Here is an 8,082-nt window from a genome sequence, read left to right as displayed (position 1 = left end):
ATAAACCGGAAGCCCTACAATACAATGCGTATATATATAACTGTATAGATCTATATATTTGATGCTCATGTGTCGATGTACAAAATCTTTTCTACTCATTTCAAATCATTAGAGACGCCATAAAACAATAGTCAATAGTAAAAAAAAAATCATTGGGCACCGCAACTGGTAATACTTAATAAGAATATTTGCGGGTTTCCTTATGACATTGGACATTTTACTAGATGTATATATTCCCTTTATAATCTTTTGAATCCATAGAAATGCGAAGATCATCATTCTTGCTTACTAAAATTTTCATAAATTTCTGTAGTATCCATAGAGAAGATATTTAATATTCCTATAAAGATTGTACTTATTTTGAAAATCATTAGAAAGAATTCCTTAAAATAAAACATCATGACAACTGATTGAAAAATATATAGAAAATATATAGTATATTGCGCATTGGTATGGGTAAATCCAACTAGTTTTTAATGAAAAGAAAAAAAAAACGCATATAAGCGTCGTCTATATAGAGTTATTTCTGTACACAAATCAAATATTGTATTTCATCTAGTAATTGTAATTGTAATAATATAATGTATTAATTAATTATTGTTTTCCTAGGATATTCGGATTTTTAATCATTTTGTAAGGCGCGTTCCTAATGGTTCAATATCATATATATGTATATGGATTATATATGTATATGTATGTATGTGTTGTATTTGTTCATCTAAGAGTTAAGAATCGTTTTTAGCGAAGAGGGGGAAAATATACATATGTGTATGTATTTAGGGTTTTTTTTTGTGTTCTCCCCGAAGTGCAGTAATCAAAAGAAATCAAACTAAAACAAATCCACACCAGAGATCCAATTAACAGTAATCAAAATCACCAATCGATTATCGATAGCTGTAATCAATATTGCCTCCTATCGATCTCTTATCGATTGTAGCCGCCCGATAATGTTTTTCTGTGTTCTTTTTGTAGTAACTTGATTGCCATTCTATGTTTGTTTGTCGGAGAAAGTCATACAATTACATATTTTGTATGTATGATATATATATATCGATGTGAATATGCATATGTACAGTGCGTGACACAGCTATAAGGAAGGAGAGGTCAAACGCACTGCATGTCTGTATATTTTTGCATATGTTACCTTTTGTTAAGTTTAAGATCAAGAAATCGGAAAATGATCGAATCGAATCCATCGATTATCCATTTAGTTTATGCCCCCCTGATTAACACGCGATATTTGGTTTCCGATAATTAACGACAGCATTAGTGGGCCTAGAAGATAAAGAGTTTGCATTTTACTTTCCTATCCGATGCAGAATCAAATGGTATTATGCATATAGAACTCTAGGGATTACTACGATATATACCTATACTTACAACTAAAGGAAATGCCAATTTTTTAAGCTTGATATTTATACGAATAAAGGAATATATGAAGATATTTTTTAGAAACTATACGCTATATATATATCTATATATATGTATTTGCATGCATGCATGCATATATATGTATGTGTGTGTGTGTGTGTGTGTGTATACATGTATATGGAGGGAACACAAGGATGTGCCATAGGCGCCGTCGTCGTGAATGTTTTTTGCTAAAACCGAAATTAGAGCGTAAGCAACCAAAATCAAAGCTAAAAGAATATATATATATAGAAAATAGGATTACTTGATATATATATATAGCGATTAATGGCAAAGGAATGTGGAATCTAGAAAACTACTCGAAAAAAAAACAACAAGCTTCAACTAAAAGCATTTTAACATGCATTTTAATTTGCCATTTTGTTTTGTACTTTATTGATTTTCCCTTTTGCATTTGTTTTGTGCTTAAATAAAAATCAATTTTAATGTTAAAAGAAAAAGAGGGGAAACTTAGGTAAATAAGACGTGTGTTCAACTAAACGAACAAAAAAATCAAACAGAAACAGAAAGCAGAATCCTAACTAAAATATCTACTAAGAAAATCAAACAAAACTCAAACTGCAGTCACAGCAAAACAATACACAATACACAATACACTCGACTACAATATAACAACAACACAAACACTCAACAAAATTCATAAATACATAAATAATTGTAACGCCGCAAAAAATAAAAACAAAAACATTTAAACATCATTCATATATGCATTAACTACAAATTTACAACAACAAAATAACTAAAATCCAAGCAAACAAAATAATAATTAACAAATACTGAATGAAAAGAAAAACAAAACAAAACAAAAAAAAATGGAAATGAAAAGCCCAAGAAATTCTTTGCAGGTCTATTATATAGTGAACAATGTTGCCATTTGATACGATTTTTTCCCACAAAAACAAAAACAAAACACACATTTGATATATATATATATATATATTACTATATATACCTTATATTCCGGAATCAAAAGGGAATTTTTTGTAATTTTGATAGAAACATTCAAAACATATAAAAAAACGAAAAACAAATAATAAAAAAAAGATAATGAATGAACTGTGCGAGGGAAAACGAGTGTTACGAGAACTATAAGAAATAAATGCGAGAAATGCCTAAGAAAAATCTAAAAACAAAATCACATTTTATTCTATATTCCATATGTGTCTGTCTACTGGGTGCTGTGACCCCACAGATCGGCGGAGGTTTTAGATGGGTCCACAGCAGAACTGACTTGCCATTTTAACCTGCGGGATATGCTTCTATTGCGGCGCTGATTGACGCTCAAATTATTTCCGTGCTAAGCCGCATTGGCAGGTGATCTCACAGGTCACAGAAGTGATATTCAGATTTTTCTCTTTTTTATATTTTATTTATTTTTATTTATTTATTTATTCTGTAATTATGAGATTATGAGAGTAGGGGGTCTGGTTTGGTACTCAGAAAATATATCAAAGATCGGTCTGGCTTGGTACTGTCCTCCAATTCATTTGAATATATATTTTTTGGGTAGCACCCATGGACAGGAGGGAGGGTCAAACCCTTTCCAAGTCCATGTGTGTGCGAAATATGCATGGCATGGCATGGGATAAAATGAAGCGAAAAGGCGAGGCGATAATGAGAGAGGTCTACGCACCTTTGCCTGAGGCAAGGAAGACCTCCTGTTGCCCCTTTTCCCCGCATATCCCACTCCCCTTTGTGGTGTATCAGCCCACCCCCACTCCTCGCCCATTCAATCTCTCTCTCTCGGTCCACCAATTTGGCAACCAGACAGACCCGTAAATCATATTACTGCGGCATCGTCTTGTGGACCTTACGCCAATTGAACTTTTGCACGCCTGCAGTTCCCCAAATGGGGAGGGGTGGGGGTGTATCTGCATATGTATGTGTGTGTGTGTGGCAACCCTTACGGGCCGCAAGTGTTGCTACATTCCCACTTCACGGCCAGCTATAATATTTATTTGCCTATGTACACGCACGACGGTGTCGCTTCAAGGATGTGTGGGGCAGCAGCAGCAGCAGCAAATGAAGGAGGCATGTTTTGCCATCCTAAGAATGGATCAGGGGTCAGGGACAAGCTGGGCGTGGGGCGTGGTGCGTGGGGCCAGAGAACGTGCCAACATATGCAGCCAAATGTGGTATGGTGTGGTGATGGCTTCATGTACATGCAATGCACGCCTTTGGCGTCTCCCCCGCCACCACCCCCCACCCAAAACTCAATCATAACGCACAGTGGAGCAAAAAAGGCTGATTCCGGCTGGCAAGAACTCAATCCACTAAGGAAAATAATTTGATTTAAATTCGTAAAAATATATATTCACATTGACTATTGGTTGACCATTAGAAATGGTTTAATTATATACTTATTAATTGATTATAGCTTAAGTTTAAGAATCAAATCAAACAGCTATCAATCGCAAAATAAATATGTGCAACCCGTATGTATATGTCTGTGTATAGGCTGTTATAAGAAATATGAATCTGAAAGGTTGATATTTAATATTCAGATATGCACATTTGGATATATTTAAATGTGTACTTGTAGCTGACAAAAGGAACGAACCGTTGCTGAACCCACAATTAATTCTTGCCGCGTCGATATAGCCAAAATTAATAACTCGCCAACGAAACAAGATTTTTCTGGTTTAACGCCTAGATCTCAGAGACTCCGTATCAGGGAGCTAGAGTAACCAAAGTTGGTGTGCAGACTCATGTGATATACCACACTAGCTATCAATGTACGAGTATATGCCAACCCATGACTCAAATTGTTTCGACATGTTTTGTTTTGGTGTATGTTGAATAATAATTATAATTATAATTATGAAACTCTTCAATATTTCCCTACATACTTAAACGGACATTCTTTTGGCATGGAACGATATTTTTCGATGTACGCGTATTTTGTTAGTAGTTCCACTGTGCACACAAGCAGGGCATCCCTGAATATGTACTCATTTGAATGGTCAGGCAGTGGCACAGGCACAGGCACCAGGATCAGTGGCAAAACAGGACACGAGGCTGTGTTGGCAGAGGCAGCGGCTGCTGGCTGCTGGCTGCTGCTGCTGCCTCGACATCGGCTTCAGTCGCAATAATTTTTAGTTTACTTTTGGTGGGTGGTGTGGAAGGCTGTGGGTGCGAAGGGGGGTGGTGGGGGGGGGGGGATGGGGCACGCACTGGCTGGCCACTGGCCAAGCAGCATTAAGAAGCAGCAGAAGAGCAGAAGAAAACGGAGAAGCAGCAGAGAAAAGGGTTGTTCTGTGTGGGTGTGTGTTTGTGTGTGTGCGTTGGGGAAATGGGTATGGGGGTATTTGGGGGGTATGGGGGCTTGCTTGGCAGGCATTTTATTTATGCTGCGTGGCCGTTTCTTTGCGACCTTCTCCTCTCCATCTCCATATTTATCCCTCCACCCACATAACTCGCTATCGCTCTCTCTCTCTCCCTCTCTCTCTGTCTTTTGTTGTTCTTTTTTAAATTGGCAAGCGCCAGCGGGCGGATCATCACCACCCCCACCATGTTGCCATACACCCACCCACCCCCACTGGTGGCCTGCTCATCAACGGTGCTGGGGACCCTTTAACCCGTAACCCGTTCGTGCGTTTTGCTGTCCAGCCTCCGCCTTACCCCTTCTTCTCGTCGGTTGGTTTAGGTGGGGTTGGTCCAGTAGGTGGGCTTAATTTAAGCGGGTTTTATTTTTTCTCAATTCCTCTCTCTCTCTCTCACTCGCTGTCTCCCTCTCGCTACCTATCTCTTTCCCTCTTACTCTCTCTTTCGCTCTCTCTAGGTCGCTCTCTTTTTTACATGCTTTTTCGTTTTGGTTTTTTTTTTCTGTGTTTTTTATTTGATTTTGCTTTGTATTTTCACTTTTTTTTTTGGTCGGCCACTAAGGGGGTGGCTTTTGTTGTGTGTGTGGGTGTCCAGTGCTTCTCTGTGTGTGTGTGAATCTCGTTATGTTGTCTTTTGTTTGAATGTCCGCTGATGCTGCTGCTGCGTCACTGCCGCGTCGCCGTCGACGTCCGTCCACTGCCGCTGCTGTAACTCTTTTCTTTTCTTTTCCTTTTATTTTATTTTATTTCTTTCCCTTTTTTATATATAATGTATTTATGTTGTTGTTGTTGTTGTTTTTATCTTTGTCTAAGTTAAACAATTTTAATTGAATTTTTAACAAAAATAGAGGAAACCATTTATCCCAGCCAAACGGATGGAAAAGGCTTCACAGCGGCCATGGGGGAAAAAACGAAGGCATCGAAAACAGAAAAAAATAGGGGAACAAATGTTTTGCATACTTTGTAGGGCAGGAGCTGCTAATTATGATGGATATTTGTGGAAAGAATCCATACATGTAGATCGCATGGGCTTTACAGTGAATTTCAAACTGAAAATAATTTGAATTCTTTTGTTAAATAATATTAAAGATATGCACATGTCATGACTAATAATAGTAAAGATTGACCAATGAATGCTGACAAGAATTTAATCTATTCAGCTAAAAGCTGACCTCGCAAAAGAACCCCTGATATTGGGGCCCCCTGAGCTTGTTGACCCCAGAGCTTTATATCCCATTATATCTTTTTCTGCTGGTCTCAAGGAATTTCTTAGAATTTTGCCATATGGAACTTTGAAAACTATCACGAATTTATTTTGTAAAAATGTTTAAGCTTAGTTTCCATTTTAGATTGTCCACTAATTAGCTAAAATATTATTTGCTGAAGACTTTCCCTTAATTAAATGAAATTCAAAATAAAATGCAACTTCCATCTGTGACAAATCAAACTTGGAACTTTAAAAATCACTATTCAAATATTTCAAACAATGAATTAATGAGAAATTTGCCATAAGAATTAATTGCACTGCTTGCTTAAGCTGAGTACCGTTCCCATTGGATCCCACATTTTACACACAAATGTGGGCAAGCAGTTTCTGATATTTCAACTGCTTGCTTTAGCTGAGAACCCCAAGGCTGCACTCCGCTATTTATGCATTAAATAAAACGTAAATTAAGTTGCATATGTTTTTAGTCAACTGCTCGGTTGAGCAGTTCTTTTTTTGTTGTTTGTTGTTGTTTTGTCAATGTTTTATTGATTCTGTGCTTTTGGCTTGATGTAAAACCCTTAATGGTGCTCTTGCCACCTTCCACGAAAAACCCAACTGAGTGGCATCCATTGCCATGACAAATGATGCAAATTTAATTGGGCAAAAGCATCAGCAGCATTTGCAGCAGCATCAGCTCTCGGAATCAGCTTCAGGTCTCCTGCTGAGGTCCTAAGATGGTCAGAGAAATGTGAGCGAAATTGGGAATCGAGGCAAATGTCCTTTGATATTTAATATGTTTAAATATGCGAAGCCTTTTCAGGCGTGTCAGCAAAAAAAGGGACCCAACTGGACACACACACACACATATATATCCAAACAAACATATACATACGTGTATATGTTAAGACACGTGCATGTGTGTGTATATGTATGTACGTATGTATATGCTGATATAGTGGAAAACATCAGGAAAAGTCCAAAGCGAAATTCATTCAAACGAAACGAAATGAAACGAATTCAATTGACGACGACGACGACGAGGAGCCCGAGAATAATGCCAATGAAGAGTAAAGTAGATCGATAGATAGCCCACTCACACACACACACACACACTTATATGTATGTATGGCCATCATGTGTGACCATCGAGTGAGAGGTAAGGGTATGGGTATGGTGTATGGGGTAAGGGGGTCCGACGGGGTTGACTAGAGATCGTAATGCAAACTGTCAGAATGCGTAACTCAATTTACAATTTTTTCCCTTTTCCGCTTTCTTCCTCGCAACAAAAGAAAAGTCGCCCATTGGTGCTAAGGGGTAGGAGGGGTAGGGGGTCAGGCTGAATTAAAAGAAAATGGAAAATGCTAAAAAAAAAAAGCGACAGCCAGAGCGAGAGAGAAAGAGAAAGAGAGAGGAAAGAGACCAGGGGACAGTGAAGGAGAAGCCAGAAAGCATCCAACTGGACGTCGTCCAGGTTCTCCTTTGGCACAGGGTTGAGCTCTCGCTGGCTGTCTCTTTCTGGCCCCTGATAAAGACACCCAAGTGTGCGTGGCATGTGGCAGGCAAGCGGGGTAGGGGGCAGTGGATGGGTAAATGGGGTGTGTGGGTGGTTTGGTCAACTCTGGACAGGCTTTTTGTTTCGCACGAATCCTTTCGCCAGCAACACAAAAAACGAAGCGAAACAACAAAAACCAAAAAAAAACCCAAGCGAAAGTGAACAAAAATGTAACAAAATATGGGGGTGGTGTCGAAGGGGTCAGGGGGGGGGGGGGGGTGAAAGCGTAGTGTGTGCAAAAAATGAAAATGGAAAGTGCTATACACACAAGGTACAGTGATGCCTTGACCAGTGCCCCTGCCAAAGAGATGGAGGGGGCTTAAAGTGTACATAAATTTGCTTGATCAGCAGCCATAGCTCACAGAGTCTCAGAGACAACTTAACTGCAGCCAAATGCCCAGAATTAACCAGAAAGAAGTCAAAGTGCATCCCGTGGGGCTGCGATCGAACTGCCATGGCAACACATTTATTCCCAACAGTTTCGTTCATCACCATCAATCGTTTTGAGTTCACTTGGAGGAGTGTTAACTGTGGTAGAGCCAGCCGTACTCCCACACGCGCACGCCGCG

This window comes from Drosophila obscura, unplaced genomic scaffold (genome assembly GCF_018151105.1).
Source record: "Drosophila obscura isolate BZ-5 IFL unplaced genomic scaffold, ASM1815110v1 contig_84, whole genome shotgun sequence".
Taxonomy (NCBI): Eukaryota; Metazoa; Arthropoda; class Insecta; order Diptera; family Drosophilidae; genus Drosophila; species Drosophila obscura.
The sequence above is the reverse complement of the archived record's forward strand: the minus strand, read 5'-3'. Positions refer to the sequence as shown.